This window comes from Oreochromis niloticus, linkage group LG7 (genome assembly GCF_001858045.2).
Source record: "Oreochromis niloticus isolate F11D_XX linkage group LG7, O_niloticus_UMD_NMBU, whole genome shotgun sequence".
Lineage (NCBI taxonomy): Eukaryota > Metazoa > Chordata > Actinopteri > Cichliformes > Cichlidae > Oreochromis > Oreochromis niloticus.
Genome location: NC_031972.2, coordinates 47,993,002 through 48,013,640, shown reverse-complemented (window position 1 = coordinate 48,013,640; position 20,639 = coordinate 47,993,002). Strand labels below are relative to the sequence as shown.

Genomic DNA, 20,639 nt, shown 5'->3' with positions numbered 1-20,639 from the left:
TTATTATTTTCCACAAAGCGTCAGTGTTATTATCAGTGTTAGAAGATTCAGATGTCTGCTTTGTTTGGCAGGTCTCATGGCACGAGAGTGGTCCCTAAGGTTTTGAGGGTACTGTTGGTCTCTTGCTGTGAGGCGCTTTGTAGTCCTGCTCGCTGCCCACTGTCAGCATCCCATCTCAAGCTATTTTCAGTTTCGGTCCTCGGTCCTCTTTCTTATCACCATGGCAGCTGAGCTGGACGAGGGCTCTGCACGACTCTGTAGCGTCTAAGGGCAGAGGTGGGGTGGTGAGACGGCTGACTCGATTACATGGTGGGAGGTTTCTTTTGATGGGATCAGAAGGCAGCTCTTTCAAACAGGATGTGGAAAGGTCACTTTGTTGCTTTGTTTTATTCTAAAAAGTCGCAGCTGTAATCAGCTGTTTGATCCTGCAAACCCACAGAGAAGAAGAAAACTGTAAAATCGGTTGCGCATTCACCAAAAGCAAAAGGTGAAGAAGGCAGCATCTGAACTGCAGCGCTGGACTCAGGTACGGAGTCAGCTCAGGTGTCAGCATTATTACAGTGTGATGCTGTGAGAGAATAGTATATGTGTCAGTGTTTTTTAAAATCTGGGTCAGAAACCTTTAAATTCAGGGCTGTGGGATGATCAGATTTTCTGTTGTAATATTCTGTAAGAAGTAATAAAGTGACTGTGCGAGATGGTAAGGCTTTTGAAACGTCGAGCTGTGTGGAAGGTTGAGGTAAATAATGCAGGTTTTGGGGGAACATGGCTAGAAAACAATTCATATGATTGTAAACAAGCGTGCAGCACAGGGTGCACACATTTAAATTATGGTTAGTGGGGCAGAGAGCGATATTGAGACAAAATATATGCCATTTGTGTTAAGCAGAATTAATGTCAAATAATTGTTGACAGTTGTGAAAAGCAGTGTTCGTATTTAGCCGAGTGGAAACAGCTGCTTCTCTCAGTGGGACTTCGAATCAAGAGCAGGAGACTGAAGTCGATAAGCCTTTGCTTGAAGTAAATTGGATCTGCTTCTTCAATCATTCTGCAATCGATTCCGTTAGGTGTGTCCGTGTTGACTGTGACACAGTTTAAGGAAAGGAGAAGAGAGATGTTGCTACAGCACCAATCGCAACAGAAGCTGGATAAACCAAACAGAAGTTATTAGAAAAATGAGAGAGAAAAGACAAGGTCAGCGTAGGTTAGGACAGAAAATCAAAGGCTTTTTCAGCCTCTGACCCAATGTAAAGTTCATATTTTTATAGCAGGAGAGTCATGAGAGAAGTAATTCAGTGTGAAACATTGGCTGGGTTTGGAGATTTCTGTCAAAATATATATTTATTTAATTTTAAATCTGTCAAGACACATCTGTATATTATCTCCTGGGTCCATGTGAGGGATCTTTAGTTTAGGTCATGATAGGAGGAAGGAGATGAATGGAGAGAGCCTTGTTGGCCACGTGATAGGTCCAGGATGTTTCCTAGCTTACATCCTATGACAGCTGAGATAGGCTGTGACCCTCATTTAGATAGGGAAGTTAAGAAAATGAATGGTTGGAGGATGAAGACATGACGATCACATTTGACTCGATTTGTTGCCCCAAAAATTCACCAAGCTGTCATGTGAAACCTTTTTCTTTTCTTATAGGTTTTTAAAAATATAGTTAAGTGTGTGTTAATGCAAACATTTGTAATTAGCAAGTGTGAGATAATAAGACAGGAAGGCTGAAAGTGGAGGCTGTGTTGGAGGAAAAGATGATATAACCAAAAAGGAGATGAGGTCAGAGGAAAGAGGGCATGAGCAGAAGACCGGTGAGGACGACAGGCGTAGAAGAAGAGGAAGAGCAAGTATAGAGAATACACACAGCGTTAAGATGGGATAAGAGAAGAGGAGATGAAGGAGATGAAACAAGACAAGAGGAGAGATGAGGGGAGGAGATGTCTCCTCTCCAGCTCTTAGCCACGGGCCTTTGTGTCTATCAGCTTGGATTGCACACTGTTGCCTCTCAGAGTCTATGTTCACACTCTGGTTTACACAGCTTGACTGTTTGGATTCTTTTCACCTCCAAAACTTCACAGTTGGAAGCGTTTTAAGTGCATTTCCAGCCAGTCGACACACCCATGCATGATTACATATGTTTAAAAAGAAAAGTGGTCTTTTTTCATAAGAGATTGATCTGAAAGAGAGAATGATCTCTCTCTATCTAAATATCCTGGTCTAATCTGTGCTGTGACTCTGACGGTGCATTAGACATGCAGTACGAAAAGGAAGTGTTTTTAGCAGAGTATAAAAAACAAAGCACAGATTAGTGAAGCCATTCTGAAATCAAACAGATGTTGGGAAAAGCTGTTTAGGAAAGACTAGATGTTCCTTTCAAGCTGGTTTAAAATGCTGGTTGTTTCCACAAGAGGAAAGCAGAGAACTCTACATGGTGTGCGCTAAATTTGTTATTCCCTGCTGTCCCTTTTTAACCAGACTGAAGTCAGCCAGACAGAGGACGAAGCAGGCCAGGGAGGAGGAGGAGAGAGGGGATTTGGGCTTCTCTGGTAAGTCGGAAACTCCACGGATATCAATACTTTTCCAAAACAGTGTGAACTTCCGGCCTTTTCGCAATCAAACATTCTTCTCAGAGCCATTTCCCCTCCCACTGGATGTGAGCACACACAGATGTCAGTCTGTTGCCTTTCCTGGCAAATGTCCCCAGTCTAAATATCTTCGTCTATGATGCTGCCAGAATGTGAATTTATTAACATTAACACTCCCTAACCAACTCCCCAATCTTTCTACAGCTACACGTCTTTCTCTTTCACTCTTTGTAGCGGTGCCTACTCTTTTGTTCTAGCTGAAAGGTAGAAGGTCAGCACTTGTTTGATTTCCATTTCTCTAGTGGCAAAGTGTGGTTTTTTGTGTGTGTGTGTGCCAACCGCAACCATTTTGGCAGCAAGGTTGGGCAGCCAATAAAAACAAAACACTGTTCCTTGTGTCCAATTGTCTGCTTTATGCCTATGGTTGTCACGGTAGCACACTCTCTCATCCTCACCCACTGCTGTGGGCGTCAATACTTAAAAATCACAAAATAGCACTTAGTGCCTAAATTGCGCCTGCTGCCTTATTGACACATAATGCGTTATAATGGAAATCGCAGAGGTAGAAAAGTTGCCTAATGGCAGCAGTAAAGTAGCTCTCTTGAGTGTGAGGTCTCTGGATGCATTAGAGTCCAGAGAATTGGCTCTCCGCTCGCACAGTGGTTTTTAAGTGACCCTCCGTAACCTTTGGCTCATCCCCTCATTCTGCCGTGCTGAAAGTGTGCCTGTGATTCAGCAGGGAGTTGATCTAATGCACTGTGAGCTGAGGTGACACGGTGTGATGTGTGTCCACCGCCCAGTGGAGTGTGAAGGAAGGATCCCACCTCGCCCTTGCAGCACGCCGTGCCAAGCGGGGAGGCTGGGAGTTAAGGGACTCTGACAGCTTGGAGCTCATCTGCCTCAGCTGTTGGTGCTATGGTTCTTTTACTTTTGCCATTGGGGGGCGAGGCGGCTCCCCCTCTCTTCCAGTTTATCCATTTATGTTCCCGTTTGAATCTCTCTCTTTGCCTCGACTTTTCTCTCTGTCTGTGTCTGAATTTGTAATTCTTTCTGCTTCATGCTCAGCAATCAGTTATTGTGTTGTGAATGTGTGCTGCAAGCCAGAGAGGCTGAGTGTACACTTTTCAATAGCCGCGTCGTAGAGGGCAACACTGAGGAGTAGCAGTTTGAAGCACAGTGAGGCGTGAAGTGTGTATTGTGAAGAAACAGCTTTTAGGTCCCAGGCTTTCAATAGAGGCTAGAGAGGTTTCTGTTTACCTCCATGCTGCTGTCTTTCACCGTTTTCAATCACGTGTCCAATCAGAGCGTGTTGTATTAATGTTTGTGTTTTTTTGATAACAAATAGAGGTGAGTAGGAAACAGATCAAAGATCAGAGCTGTGTATCTATCTATCTATCCATCCATCCATCCATCCATCCATCCATCTAGATGAGCAAGTATAGTAAAATGAGTGCATTTCTAAAATGTAAAATAAAATAGTAATAATAAGAAGAAGAAACACAACCATAGGATTTTATGGCCATAGCTTTGATTTTTCCAAATGTCTGACCTTGGTACAACTGATTATGTGTTTCACTTGCTAAAGGCACAAAAATCTCCTAAAACAAGCAACAAGTGCAGATGGCTGCATGCAGGGCTGGCAGAGCAAAGGGAAGAAAGGTGCCAACAATCCACTAGTGTCTGTGGGTCATAGCCAGTTATTTTCTGCAGCCAAACATTGAAGCATTTATTTATTTTAAAAAAATGGTTTAAAATATCTTGATTCTGCTTTCTTTGGTTTTAACTAAAACTGAAACTGCATATTACGCATTCCCTTCGGTTACCAGGTTTTATGTACCCAAACTTCATTTTCATTTTATTTTACATTGCTAGCTACGTTTTTTTTTTGTTTTTTTTTACTGGCGCAGTCCATCTTATTTTTACTTGTGATATTACTACATTGCTGAATCTCAAAAAACAATGGGCGAGGTGAGTGCAGTTTTGTTCAGAATGACTGGAGGGATTCCAGTAACCTTTGATGCTTGACATTCTTCCTCTCCCCTAATTTTGTGTCACGTCTCCTCTGTCCACAATCAAAGAGTTAGAAAGTGACCCCTGCAAAACAGAAAGGGCAAAGTTACAAAAACCAGAGTTTGCTTTTTTTGCCCAGTGATACTTTGGATATAAGGAGTGTATGTGTGTATTTTATATATGTATATTTATTCCCCACTCGCCCTGTGGACACTCCTTATTCTTCAAGCTCAGGTCCTCTACCAGAGGCCTGAGAGTTTGAGGGTCCTGTGGAGTATCTTTGCTGTTTTTAGGACCGCCTTCTTCTGGACAGATATCTCGGATGCCGTTCCTGGGATCTGGGAGACATTCGCCCAATTTAGGAGATAGTGGGAACACTACTGGTCTTCAGAACAGTGGCTTGGGGGTTTGAATCCCAACCAGTTTATGCATCCATACTCAGGGTAGGCCCACATGCTCCCGAAGCCTACTTTGGAATGTGAGTGAGAGACACATAACTGGAGAATTATGCTGTTACAAAAGTCAAGAATTCAGGTGACTCAGGTGGTATTTACACTTTCATTTATAAACTCATGTAGAGTAAAACGCAGCAACTTTGTGAGTGGATGACAAAAAGAAAGAGGATGAAGAGAGAGATTTTTTTATTCATGGATATTTGCTGAGCAATGACTGTAATTTTCATTCAGAGGTTCTGTGAATGTGGAGTTGAAGCACAATCCTCGGATCGCGATGTGAATGGCTTCACTGAAAAAAGGTTTTTCTCTAAAACTACGTATCTGCGTCAGTCTGAATTTATATGTGACTGTTCAGACTGAGGTCACGTTCAAAAGATAAGATGTGTCTGATTGAGGGCCGCAGATGAGCATCAGTTTGAAAACTGAACAAATCAGACTCTGGGATTTGCCGTGGCTTCGGTGTTATGAAAAGAATAGATGTGAGTAATAAACAGGAGAGATTAGTGCCATTTTTGCCTGCAGTGATAACACGGCCTAATTAGAGCGAACATAGTTCCTGTTGTTTTTCAGGTTCACTGCAGAGCCAAAAAAAGGCCTAAAAGTTGCATTGAAAAGGCTGAACACCTAACACTAATTTAAGTTTTAGATTTTCCCAGCTCAGTGTAACTGAACAGTTTGCTATGAGTAGAACAGCAGTTTTCTTGCATGTGGTTAGAAAGCAGTGATATTACTCAGCGGCAGCTCAGAGATCAGACACACTGCGGATAAGTAGTGGGATTCACGCATTCGCAGAGGGCCTCTGGGCTGCTCCCAGCACACACTGTTTCAGATGAATGCATCAAGACGTTTCTCCGGTGTCTCTTCATTATGCGCCTGACAATTCTCTTACGGTTCTCTGTGTCAACACTTGGGTCTGTGCGTGTAATGTCTCCTGTTTGTGGGAAAGAGGCTGCGTATAAACGCATTGTTTTAGTGTCTCTACTCTAATAGATGAAGGAGAAAAAATGAGATGTCTCATGTCTCTTATGATGATTTACTTTTAAAAGTACTTGTAGTTCAGCATTTTCTCATTAGATATAACCTTAACTTCATGACCACTTTTATGCAGAAATCTTAGTGTATAAGCGTATGACATATACATATAATCCAAAGATTTACTGTAAGGTTTTCTGCTTTTTTCCCAGTGAGACTGGTTTTGTGAGAACTAGACACAAACAGGGAGATACCCAGAGACCCAGCTAGTTTTGGGAAGCACATGAAAAAATAAGCAGATGAATAGATGGGCACAAAGACAGTGAGGTTGGTGAGGCCCTTCATGGGGGACTTCTGCTTGTCTTTGCCATCTTCCAGGGCAGTGGAAAAAGTTGGCTTCATGCACAGCTGCTTCACAAACAGCTCAGCGGAGAGCCTGGAGAATCTGCTCTGTGTCTGGTGTTGCATCTCCATCTTTATTTTCCCTGATTGCACTCTCCTCTCACCTGCACAGCCTTCCCCCAGGCCTTGTTCCACCTTCACTGCTCTTCCCGTCTGTCCAATTATCGGGGAATCAAAAGTTGTGTACTTTCACACAGTTATGTGCTAGGCCTGTTTCTTGGAGCCAGCCAAGCTAGCTGATCCTCCTTTCCTCCCAGTCTTTATGCTTTGTTAAGCTAATTGACTGCTGGCTTTCTCTTCATATTTAGAGCACGGACACAGGGTTTCTGCCAGTTGCAAGCCCATCGGCATGCCGGGCCTAAGTTTGGCATTCCGCTTTTATAGATACGACAACAACTTGAAGTGAAGATCTAAGGTTATATGATTTTATAACTTAATACCATCTAACTTCAATTCAGTTGATACATGTGTTCTTTTGCAGTGCCACTCTTACTCACAAAGCCATCAATGCTCAGATACTCAGGCAGACTATTCGACTGGCTTAAGAGGGATGTTTCAAAAGGAAAATGGCCCTACTTTACTTTACCATTATTTTTATTTTGCCAGAGAAGGATCAGGCTCTGGATCCTCAAGGCTTCAAATCCTTTGTTGGCACTGTGTGATTAGTGATTTTTGTATACGTTTTTTTAAGTGCGAAATGTCTAGGATAGAATTTCAATGTGGCTTCAGGACTGAGAAGACTGTCCTTATACTGTCGAAACTGGTGGGATCTATCAGTGTTGGAATAGCCCCTGAGAAACCGAATGATTTATGTGCCTGCTAAGCGTGGGTCCTGGTTCAAGGCCGAGCCTATCTGCTCATCACTATAAACAGCGTGCTCCCTGGGTGTCGTGCTGGAATACAAATGCTTGAATTTAGATGTGACCCCTGGCTCACCTGCATCTCAGCCAATTCTAATGAGAAATCTCTCTCTGTGTACCTGCTGTGAGAGGGAGAGTAAAGGAATGAGTGCGTATGAAACATAGAGGCACACTGAAATAGCAAGCGATTCAGACTTTTATTTATGGCTGCATATTGGAATATTTTTTGCTGTTACTATGTTACTATTTTGATTGTATTCATTTTAAATGAGCACATTAATAGACATTGCTATAAACATGGAGTAAACCAGAGACATGGATTTTATTAGGGATAGGACAACATTATTTTAGTTTGTGGTGCTTTTTTAACACGTCGGTCCAAAATCTTCCATAGGTCTTCAAAATAGGTTAGCTAGTGACTCAGAAGGCTATTAATCACATCATTTTATACTCTTTACAGTTTCAGTGACCTCTTTTGATGGGAGCGTTGCCATTCTGAAGGAGACTCCTCCCAGCAGGAAAGAAATATTTCTTCATGTGATAAAATCGATTGCTCAGAATGAGCTGATGTATTTCCAGCTCTGCTGTATTACGGGTCAAGGATACGGGTTTTGCCTTTAATTGTTTTACATATGTGATAGGCATGGATGCCCATGTGAGCTATATTTACTTGGTGAAGTGGTATAATGTCAATACATTAATTTGGTCTGGTAAAACACCAGCTATTCAACTGAGACATCTATAGAAAACATGTGGAAACCCTTAAATCAAGCCTGATATGGACATTGAAAAACACAATTTTCTGGTTACAGATAGTTTAGCTTTACATTGACACATCGCAAAATTCTGTTGGGCTGAGTACTGAAAACCATCATCTTCACTTGAAATAGTTTGTGAATCACGTTAAATATTCTGTAATTTTATCCTACACTTTATTCAGCCGTGTTTGGCTGTGGCTGCTTGTGTAATCACACCATTTAATGCTGAATAATTTTACCTTCATTAGCTGAGGGTGAAAATGAATATGCAAAGAATATTTTCTTGTGTTTATGTACTGAGAAAAGTACTGTTTTTAGAGAAACCCCCCCTGAAATTGCTATAATAACCCAACTCATGAATAACTGTGTTTGAAGCGCGCTGTTTAATGTAAACGTGACGACCAGTAAAATCCTCTTATTTGTTTTTCGTGTGTTGACAGAGGAGGTGGGTGAGGTGTTTCCTGTAGAGATACTGTACTGTATCATTATGTGTTAGGTTGGTCATTCATTATTCTGTCATGTTAAGCCTTGGAGGCCCAAAAAAAATCCCCCGAAAAAACGAAAACACCTCTGGGCGGCTTCCCCAGAAGCAAGTGACACACGCTTTGTCCTACAGCAGTGTTTGACCTCACAGCCTCATCCTTTTTCCTCTACCTGCACTGAGTGATAGATGCAGCCAGATAAACGCCACAGGCTCCACCAAAGCCTCACACAGCCATTATCCAACACTCAGCAGACACTTCTCATGCATTAGCGACCGGTCTCATCCCGTCAAAGGCAGACGCAGGACAGAGGCTGTTAGCGGAAGCTTGCGGACTGTTAGTGTTAAATGGGAGCAGTGTTTCCTCCGGAATCACCGGTTGACAAATGAGGGCTGATGGAGCAGTTCTTGTCGGAGGCCATTATTTTTGATGGGACCAGATGATCTGTAAGGATGGAGCACTGTTTGTCTGAGCTGCGGCGCCTTCTGGGCAAAATATCAGACCCACTCGAAACCACTCAGACTCTTCAAATGATGGATGTAAAAGGGAAAATTGCTAAGCTGTAACACCAAGAATTTTTTTGTTGAGTCTCTGGTGTATTGTCACGACTCAGCATCAGCCGCACATCCAAGGAAAGTTGTGAAGAACATAAAGAGACTCCCTTTATGAGAAGGCTAAGTCTTTCATTATTGTCATTAATACTCATTAGCTAACGTTTCAGTCATCCAGACCCATGAGACAGATAGAAGCATGTTCACACTAAGCCTCGGTAAGGCACCAAGAGTCCTGATCAGTCACTCAACCTCTGGGGGTTTTATTTTCATTGTATTCTTTAATCTTCAAACTCACTCTTTACTTTCACCAAATCCAATGCTTCAGTTAAAATTAGGTCATCCAATTTTACTGACAAAAAAATAGTTCCATCAGCTTAAGGGAGATGTTATCGCTCTCCCTGTTATTTCACTTTTGGTAAAATAAAACATACACAAGTTCTCGGCCTCAGAGCTTAATTAGATCAAATTCCATCTGAAATCCTTGGATGGGAAATTCAGACTGAAAACTCCCAGCATCTCTGCCTTCATTTCAAAGAAATGTTGGAGGAGTTTGCACAGGGATATCTTTGATGAATTGTTCACTTCCCCTGGAGGCGAGTTTAGCATATGAAAACCTGACTACAGAAACAGAGTGCCCATACATTTTGCCAAAGTAAGCAAAGCTCATTCAGACTCGACCCAAAGTGAATGTTTGGATCAGTGTTGCAGACACACTGCTGTCACATTAAGCAGCACTTCTATATGCGCTGCGGTGTATTTTGGGGAATAATGTGAGTTGTGTGGGTTGGTTAATGGTACTGTTTTTGGTTTTTCACTAAGTGTAAATAAGAGGAAAAAGTATATGACTGGGAAAGTTGAAAATAGGATCGGGGTAATGAGTTGACTCATAATTATTCTGCCTTCTGACAGCTAGAGAACCAAAGTTTTATATTCAGTTTAATGTTCAAGTCTTTTTTTTCCCCTCTGTCTTGAACAATGTTTGGTAGAGTATAAAAGAAGGACTACAACTAAAAATAGTAATAAATTAAAATGGAAACAGTTGAAAGTTTAATAGTAAAAGCAAAATAAAGTAATCAGAAAGATGATTACAGAACTCTATGTAACGACTAAGTCCACCCCATGATTCAGTCAGGATTCAGTAGGTGGCAGGACCTTTAGCAGCAATAATATGAAGTAATCCATTTTTGTAAGACTTCATCAGTGTCTCACATTATTGTGGAAGAATTTTGGCCTAGTCTTCTTTCTTTGTGCACAGGTCTCTGAAATGCCACCACAGCATTTCAGTCAATTTGAGGTCTGGATTTTTCAGTGAAGCTTTTTCTGTTGTAGATGCGCTGCTGTGCTTGGGATCATTGCCCCGTTGCATGACCCAGTTTGGGCCTAGCTTTAGCTGTCACAGCTGGCCTCATGTTTAACTCTAAACACTTTGGTGCACAGAGGAGTTCATGGGCAGTGACTCCAAGGTGCAGAGGCCCTGTGATTGTACCTGTCCAGTGGTATGAGATGTTTGTGCTAATATGCTCTGTTTTCTTTTTGCCATTGTGCATTATAGTCAAACATCTGGTCTTGTTTGTGCAAAAGCAATTGTTGCAGAAGTCTTGTGGTTTGTTCAGGTGCAACTTTGCAAACTTCAGCTGTGCTGCCATGTTTTGCATTTTTTAGAGAAAAGAAGCTTTCTTCTGGACGCAACCTGTCCAAACAAGCCATATTTGTTCACTCTTTTTCTAATGATACTGTCATTAACGTTAACATTGAACATGCTTACCATTACTTACCCTCTAATTCCTAAGGAAGCAGTGGGTGTATTTACTTTTTCACACAACTGCGTGTTCAGTCTTTTGAACTGATTAAAATTTTGGTACTGTACGAATTGCTTTAGTCATTTATTGATCTGAAATGTGAATATATAATTTTTTTAAAAAACTTTTTTATTTAACTCACAGATCCTTTGGTTCAGTTCTGTTTTTCTGAGCTGGTTCAGCACAAGAGGAAGGGTAACCTCCTAATAGTGTCTTTTAATAAGAAAAGACCATGATTTGATTTTCTCACACTTTGAAAGGACCATTGTTTGTGTCCTCTGTGTCTGAAATTGGATGGTGAGTCCTTTTGGAGAGCAGCGGAGGGGAAATGATTTGTATTCACCTGCCGTATCTGAAAGGGGCTGAGGAGGGGCTGGGAGAGAGAGAGTGAGCGAGTTACATAGTGCTTTCTTTATATGATAATGGATTGCGCTGACATTCACACACATTGTTGTGCGGCGTGTCAGTTAATACTCTTAACTCGCGGGATGAATGGCAAATTTTAAACAGATGCCGTTAAAGTACTGTCTCGCACTGGCACAGGTGACAGATTTATGTATAATGTGTCTCTTTTATGAAAAAACCACCAACATGGCACCTTTATGCACGTGCAACATATTTGTCACGTCATCATTCACTCCTGCAAATGAATTCCTTTTCTGATTTTCTTTTTTTTTCTCTCGGTTTTTTTATGTAACCCCACTCTCTTTTATTGGCCCAGCTGGGCAACTAGATTCTTGTGTCAGCTGCACAAAAGAAACAAAGTGAAGCTGGGGACAGGCAGTAATGAGCAACTCCTCTTACAGTGTTACATATAGACCTGCTGCAGTGTTTGGAAGCCTTATGGAGACAATGGATGGTTTTGAGAGGTCTGGAGCTCTCTGAAGCCCTTCTTTGATTGAGTTTCCTGGCTCTAGGCTCCAGCGTTGAGGATGATTGTGGAGTGGGATCTGTAGGTCCAGGAAGGGGAGGGCGGTGGGGGCCTGAGGACCCTCCTCTGTGCTGACCTTTTACAAACAGGTGGGGTGGAGTGGAAGGGGCTGACAGTGGAGGAGGAGAAGGAAGGAAAAGCGGGAGAGGCCTATTGTGGCGCTCTGTGAATGCAGAGGTGGCACTCAATAACAACACTCACTGCCTCCTTCCACCTGCTGCAGATTTTCTCACAGCTTACTTTTCCCACTTTTAAATTAAATATTCTGGTAAAACACAGTGATAACATATTGTTCCAGCAGAGAGCCAGTGTTCACACTTTGTTTGCCAGCAGAACTTTCTCTTTATTTGCATTGCTGGCAGCAAGCTCTAGGGATGCTGTGATTGTCAGTTTGTTGTGACGGTAGGTACACTGGAACGCTTTGGCTTGGAGATGGCCACGGTTTCCTCCAAGGATAAATGTGAGTGACTTTGGCGATTTCCCTGACTACTTTTTGTATCACAAATACAATTTTGTAGAAAAAAGCCCCAGAAGGACAAAAAAACATGCAACAAATATTTTTACTACAGTGCTGAACACTTGAGGAGATAATAACAAAAAAGAACTTTATTTTTCTGGTGTTTTTGAGTTCTCTCATTATCTTAATGATCTTTAAATATTACAACTTTCACCACACTTTTACTGAGCCTTAACAGATCTAGATATTTCCCAAACTGTTCTACTGGGATTTTCTGACACAGCCATCTCTAGGGTTTACAGAGAATGTGCTGAAAATTATATAATAATACGTTAATCATGCCTGAATTCAGAGGAGAATGGAGAGACCTCATCAAGCTGACAGGAAGGCAAAAGTAACTCAAATAAACCACTTATTACAACTAAGGTATACAGGAGTGCACAAAGGTCAAACCTTGAAGCAAAGTGGCTACAGCAGCAGAAGACCACACCAATCCCCATGAGTATCATTGTAGAGAAAGATGGCAGTATCATGATGCAGATGTTTTTATTCAGGTTTGCGATCTTGGTTTCATAATTGTTACATCCCTATTACTCAATAGGCACTACTATGTTAAATCTTAAAGTACAGCTATACTGTAAGCAATACTGTAAGCAATGTTAGCAAGCTAATAGCATGCTAACATTGTGCTAACATTTAGCTTAGAGCTCACCTCAGAAGTTCCACTAAAATAACTTATTTCAGTAAATTATATGTGTATTTCTGTTTACAAGCATTCTCTTAAGGATTTTACATGAATAAAAAACTATTTTATTTCTTCCTTTATAGCTTTGTGAATCAGTATAAGCCTGCTGTTTATTTTAATTATGTGCAGAGAAATGGCCACAGGATACAGATTGTATTCAATAAGACTCAGCCTCACCGCCTCTGTCCACCTGCTCCTTTCTCACTTTTGAATTACATGTTCTGGTAACACGCAGCGGTAACAGATTGTTCCAGCTCACAGTCAGTGTTCACGCTTTGTTATCTGATGTTGCCGGCAGATTTTACTGGAGTGAATGGTACCCGCACAAAGTGCAGACAGCTCCAAATGACCAATCGCTCCCTGCCTGCCTACATACTGTATCAGCACAATTCAAATTCCAGCAGAAGAGCGTTCATTATACAGTCATGCTTTTCTAGAAAGCCCTGGTTGCAACTGTTGACTCACAGCAATCATATATAAACACTGTTTCTTTGTGCTACCATGGCTGACTTAGCCCGCTGGAATTCATTTGCTACATCAGAGCTTTTGTGAGTCAGAGGTGATCATTTCCTGCACACAGACTCTCTTTATGGCACCCCTAAGCTTAATGTAAACTTCTCATATTGGCACCATCTTGAGAGACCCTTCACACGTGTAGTAAGCCATCCGGTGTGGACATAGTGGCAAACTGAGATTCTAATCACATCTCTTTTGTTGAGCTCCGAGGAGGCTGAGACTGGTTTTTTTGGACCAAACAGATGTCAAATGTGCAGGTTTTCTCTAAGGTTACTTTTGGGATGATAAATGGGCCCGGGCCTTTTTCTCCTGTTTTCTTTTTTCGTCTGTATTTGATGAGAGAATTGACTTTTTTTTGTTGGCATGGAAATCTAAAAGTATTGAGGGGATTGCCATGGATACAGAACGCCCTTTTGGAGTGCAGTTTTGAGTGGCTGTACTCTGCTGGAAAGTGTACAGACAGTCCCTATATTTAGCTTGAAACCATTTTACTATCTTTGCTGAGATTTAAATTGCTTAACTCCTAAAGCACTATTTGAGTTTACAAATGCACAGATATTTCTATCTGCTGGCTCACAGGATTTATTCCCAGAGGAGATTGGGTTTTGTTGATTACTTTTTTTGTTCAAACCTGCCGTGTCTCTGTGGCTGAAGTTTGTCTTGTGGTCTTGTATGAGGATTTTAACAGTTCCTTTAGCTATTCAGGAAGCAGGTCGGCATGCATTCCTCCCACTCCTCTTGCATTTGCTCATGACAATGAACGTCTGCTCAGCATATGAATGGCTTCACCCATAACGCTCTCATGTGGTAGGGCAGGCATACTCGAGCTCCGTGCTTTGCACTGCTCCGGTGTTTATCTGCCCCCTTCTGCACAAGCAGAAATGTTTTGGGATTATGAATCATACATAAGTAATTATAGTGTAGTGATCAGCTATTGCATAAAGGTCAAGTTCAGATACACGTTTGCTCATTCAGTCTTGTGCTGCTTTGCCACCTGTTTTCAATTTATCTATGCTTTTTAAAAGTGGCACCAGTAATTATTTCAGATGTCATAAATAGACTTTTAAGTCCAACCTTACTGTTTTTTTTTAAGAATAATTAGTTTTTACTAGATTGTGAAGCAGTGAAAAGATTGAAAGACCTCTAATTTGCCACCAGTACTTTTCCTAAGGAGAGGGATTTATACACAAACCCCAAGAACGAGAGACCTAATTGAGGAAACCCAGCCATAATGTGAAGACATGACTTAGCAACTAAATGTATAAATATGAGAAATATGTATTTTTATTGCACTTGGATTCCTTATCGATGATGTATTCGTTATCAGTGATATCCCTAATTCTAATTCTAGCCCCAGGCAATCAGAATATCCAATTTTGTTTTTCTCCCAAGTCTTGGCAATCAGGGATCAAAGAAAAATAATGATTGTAACGCAAATCAAAATCTGTTTTCATTTCCCCCTGCCAAAAAAAAGGAAAGAAAAGAGAGTTTTGCCTTTTCCTAAAATATAGGGCCAGGGTAAGGTTAGGGCTATCATCTCTGATAACTTAGACCTCCAAGGCGTTAAGAGCACCATCCCATCTAGTGGTGCTGCTTCCATCTGCATGTTAAAGAGGCGGTCTTCCTCAGAAGTGCCAGCGCCGTCTCTGATTAGCATTTAGGCAGAGGGAACAGCGAGCGAATCCTGAAGTGTTTTTGGCATGTATGGCGAGCAAGCTTAGTGAATGTCAATGTGTGGCGCTCTGAAAGAAGGTAAACTAGACAAATTGCCGGACATGTTGCATTAGCAGCAGATGCCAATTAGAATTAAGACTTGTTTTATGTCGATAGCCAGGGGAGTTTCAAAAACAAAGCCTTGTAACTTTGAAGGCCTACCCCCAGAGATGTAATCGAGCTTTTCCATGAAGTGTGACGACTTGCCTAAAACAGTTTTTCAAAAAGCAAGAACTCATGACGTAGTAGACAAAACATAAAAGTCAAACTATCTGACTGACTTATTTGATTTTGATCTGAAAAATCCAAGAGCCTACACATCCCATAATTACACCCCATGCACATTTTTTTTTTTTCTTTGAGTGATTTTCTGCCTGGTGCAAAGTCAGTCGAGTTCACATCATATAAAGTGGTTAATATTACTAATGAAAATACTGAAGCCTATTTACTTATGTGTTTGGGATGCCTATGCATCAAAACCACTACAGCTCTGGCCAGAGAGCTGAGTTTAAATAGCATCTTTACAGTGAATCAGATGATTGAAGATCTTTTATTGTCTTGCATTGTACAGTTTAGATCAAGGGCTCTGGTGTGTTCTTTGGGCTATGGGGTCTCGCTGAACAACAGGACCCCAATTCATATGTTAACCACACCAATTATTTGCATACGCTGCCTCATTTACAAAAGCTAATGAGAAGATTATGGGAAACATACACTGAAGCCGGCCCATGGAATGTGTGTTGTGGTCCTGTGGCTGCTAATAAGAGGCCCGTGAGAGGTATTAGTCAAAGCCACTGAACATTCAACCTCATGTATCATTGCTGTAAATTGTATCACTGCTTACCCCTGTTTAGCACATTAGCTGTGATTCCACATCTTAAAGAGATAAAGGATTAAACTGTATTATTATATTATATTATATTATATTATATTATATTATATTATATTATATTATATTATATTATAATGTAATATATTATATTATAAATCTACAGTGATGTTTTTAGCTAAACTGTAATAACCTTACTATTTGTTTAACTTCTTTGACCTCAACTTTGAGATCCATGGAAGACACACACACACACACACACACACACACACACACACACACACACACACACACACACATACTCCTGATGTCTAATAGCACAGAGAAATACATGCAGCCCAAGGCATGAATAGCAGGCACCGAGAGCACCCGGCAATCTCAGAAAAATAAATGCTTCCAACCGAATCAGTTTCCTCATCACCTCCTTCCTGAGCGTGGAGTCATTCTCATCATAATACCCCTCCACCCCCATCCATTCAGGCATCTGTGGGGGATCCCTGCTGCTCCATTAAGGCCATACCGAGGCTCACAAACCCCTGATTGCATGAGCCATCAATAGCACTGATTATGGAAGTTAATTAGGGTGCTTGGTGCAGGAGAAAGGCTTGTTTTTCATCATAGATGTTAAAAGTGTACAGTTCTGATGCAATAGCTGTGATTCTGTCAGGGTTGCAGTGTTGCATCACTAATGTTTGGCACATACAATGGCAAGATCTGTGCAAGTGATGAGGATATGAGGCATATAGCATTATCCGCTGCTGTGAGGGGAATTCAACTGGGATTTTTCCATACTGACTGCAATTCATTTACACTGCGGTCTACTTCCATTGTCAGTCCTCGTGCCCCTGTCACCTCTATCTGTGTGCTCAGACACGTCCTGACCCTCACATTCTGTTGACAGCCTCTGTGAATGTGTTTTATCCTGGGTGTGTATGTGCTGTTGCATGTGCTACGTCCCTGACATGTGCACAAAACCAATTAGTTTTGGGATGGTGAAGTAGCTGGGTATGGGAAAATGACAATGGAGTAACTGAAGAGGCTGGATGAATGAGAGGCAGACAGCTCAATGCAGCTTTTACGGAGCAGAGTGTTGACAAAATGAAAAGCAAGACGTGAGCGAAGGTGGTCTTATGTAGTCGGAGACAGTAATTAACATTGCAGCCTTTCACTTTGCTGACATTAATTTTTACTGAACTTAGCTTGTTCGGTATTTAAACGCTAGCTTTGCTCATTAATTTTTTTTCCCAGCAATCAGATAACAAAGCTGGTCATTTGTAAACCACATGTTTATTTGTGTTGGCTTTTCTTTGTAACCATTTCAGGCACGATTTTCAACAACTTTAACCTTACATTAAGCTGAAAATGTCTGGCTGAGTAAAACAGTTCCAAAAAATCTTGCTTTTCCATATTTGATGTTCACTTGTGATTGAATGTAAATGTTTCAAGAGATGCAAGAAATGCACAGAAAACCCATAAAACAATAACTTCAAAGTATTTTGAAAAAATTCAAAATATTAATATTACTTTATCACAAATAGTTTAAGATGCCACAAGCAACAAATGTACCAAATGTCCGCAGGATTATTATTCGAGTCCTCGTCCTCTTAGCTCACTGATACGTATCTTTCAGTGTTTTTGTTTTACACCCTGCAGCTTTGTTTGTGGTTTACTGTGGCAGCTGTCATGGTGTTCAGATGATGGACTCTGTCTGCAAGGAGAGAGCTGAGACTGAAATATGTTTTCAGTGCTGCTTGTTTGTCTGCAGGCCTATTTGCATCAAAAAACTACCTTTCTGAATTCAGTGAAACTTGATGGATAAGGTGAAGCACAGGCAAGGGAACAATGGAAAATATGGCATTGACCTCAGATGGGCTCTCCCACTTGTCTCTTGTTTTTTAGATGCAGCTAGCAGCAGTTGTGAACAAGCACTTGTCAAATCTACAAGTTTAAAGACATGGTTCACTCCCAAATCTAATTTGGTGTTATTTTTCAATCTAAATCATTTTCATGTAGGTTGCCAGATTTTTGAGATATTGGCTGTAGAAATGTCAGCTTTCTTTTGAATAGAATGGAATAAATTCGCACTTGCCTTGTAGTACTCAAAGTGCCACTTTGAAAAACTCACCAGAAATATATTTGGTTCTGAAATCACCAAGTATTGGTATCGGCTGTAAAAACGATGTCATCACGAGGTAGTGCCACGAATAGTTATCACATTTCAAAGTGAGACACCAGCTTAGTTTTCACCATTCTCCTCAGCTTTATGTGAAAAAGAGTGAAAATCCTCTCTGGAAGTGCCCTTACCAATCTGTTGTGTTTTTGTCTAAGAGACAGTTTCCTGTTCGATATTATCAGCCATCTGACAGCTTTTGGCACAGCACTCCAAATGGGACTGGGGTTTTATCTGAGCTCCAGCAAGAGAGATATGTTGACTTTGGGCTTCCATCTTCTGTCAGCACTGGATGCATAGGACGGTCCAGCAATAGAGAAAGATATTTTGCGATTAAAGTTCACCTTGAATAATTGTATATTGAAATAAAAAATTGGTTTTGAACTCTAGTTTCTTTTTTTTTCAAGATGCAGGCCCAGCTTGCATTATGCTCAAAATATACCGAACGACATGGAGTTTCCACCGTCACTCAACTGTTAGACGGATATGAGGTTTGGCCTCATATCACTGCAACTCACAGGGGTGACTGTAGCAAACAGACATATACTGTACACACATACAAGTAAACACAGGCCCACACATGTACAGTGTGAACAAAGGAAACACACTGGTTGGCTGGAGCTGAGCTGCTACACCTCATTAAATTGGGAAATGAATCTAGGATGAATCCCTGGCTCCATTCCAGATAAGAATCTCAAAGCTTATTGGGGATTCACCATAAAATGTATAATTAACACATTTATTCTGTTGCTGTCACACTCTGGCCATTTTTACTTCACCCTTTTTTTTCACTCTCAGTTCAGGCTGTAATTTATGGTTTAAAAAAAAAATACAAAAGTTATGATGGTGACATTAATGCCTTTAACAAAAAGGAATTGGTGCTGGAAAATCACTGCACTGCAACACCTTACTAATAATCGTGAATGGATTTTGCATAAACAGCATGTGATTGTAAATTTCCAGCAGAAGCTGAAAATAAATACTGAAGGAAAGGGAATGCACAGTTTCAGCACCGATGCCCGCAGCCTGCAAATTGGCTTGATGAAATGACCCTCTGGATCTTTTCATGCCAAATCCCAAGCCAGAGCTGCCTGAGGTGTCCACAGCAGTGTGATTGGTGGGCCCTGGGCGAATAATACAGACCTTCCCAGGAGAGGTGTAGTTGAAGCTGGGGGCAGTAGACATTAGCCTTGGTCTCTTCCCATGCTACTAGACACCGGCTCTGAGGATGGTTCTGAATCATGACTTTAGGGCAGCACTAACAAATACCTCAGTTCCCCTAGGAAGACCAGGTCTTACTGCATGGCTGTCTAGCCTCTGGTACCAGACACAGCTTTTGCAACCTCATCTGCAGCCCTGACCTGCCCCACGCCCTAAACAGGCGCGCAGTACGCATGTGTAGCTCCAGCTTCAGAGTACTCCACGTGATTTTTTCATTCTGAATTTGTTAGTGTGCTTATGCGATAATGTAGCAAATTAATCTGCCTGAGCTCTAAATTAAGCTGTGACATTTTTATTAGTGTGCCAGTTGATGAAGAAGCGAGATGAAAACAGGTCAGACTGCAGTTATTAAAACACAGAAATTGACTCCTCCTAAGTTCATTTTCTTCATTCTCTTGACTCGACAGCACTGAATTATGCAGATTAATATGAATTCAAATGAGCAGTCAGTTTAACCTCTTGCTTTTTTTGATTTCTCTGAAGTTTGAGCCACATTCTGATTTTTTATAACTTTAACATTATATTCTATTATCTTTTGCCTGGATTAAGGTGCAGTGTGGTAGCTGCGAGCTACATTACCACTTGTCTGGCAACAAGTGAACATTTTTGTTTTGTGGTTTTGTGATGTGACTAAATTTTGCTTTGCTTTCTACTCAGACAAAGTCCATTCAACGCTTGTGTTGTGATCAATGACTGTAGAACAATGCCTGCAGTCATTGGTTGTGATGGAGACACAATTTGATAAAACTACTTAACAAAAAAAAATCCCCACTTAACAGTGAATCAGTACGACACTTTGCCCAAGCAAGGAAAACATACGTCACCTCACCTTAACCTGAAATCTTGTTGAACTTGTACCAACTGTCCTCGACAAACAGAGATGTCACACATATTTATTTCTGTCTCGTCACATATGACATTCCCACTACAGCAGTCTCATGAAAGAATGATAGTTCGCTCTCTGAAATCTGACCTCATTTCAGATCACTTTGCTGCTGGCTCAGCCGGTCAGTCAATCACATTGATAAAGCTCAGAGTGAAATGGAAAGTAAAGTGAGTGTCCCCTTGTCTTGTCCCTTGGCATATCATCTGCCAGCTGATGTGATCGATACGGCAGAGAAGCCTAATGGCATCATGGCCGCGCCTGTGATTAGCTCTGCAAAATGAACCCATGTGG

At 41.2% G+C, this 20,639-nt stretch overlaps 1 protein-coding gene across 19 annotated transcripts in view; it reads left to right on the top strand.

Moving 5' to 3' along the window:
- The window catches only part of LOC100708883 (neuronal cell adhesion molecule), a 74,440-nt gene that overhangs the window by 27,471 nt on the left and 26,330 nt on the right, over positions 1-20,639 (top strand). For 16 of the 19 annotated variants that reach the window (XM_005450982.4, XM_005450995.4, XM_005450988.4 and 13 more), the window contains exon 2: positions 2,479-2,549. The exons of the other annotated variants lie outside the window; for them this stretch is intronic. The gene's annotated coding sequence lies outside the window, so the exon portion shown is untranslated. The remainder of the gene's footprint in view (positions 1-2,478; positions 2,550-20,639) is intronic. 19 annotated transcript variants of the gene reach the window in all.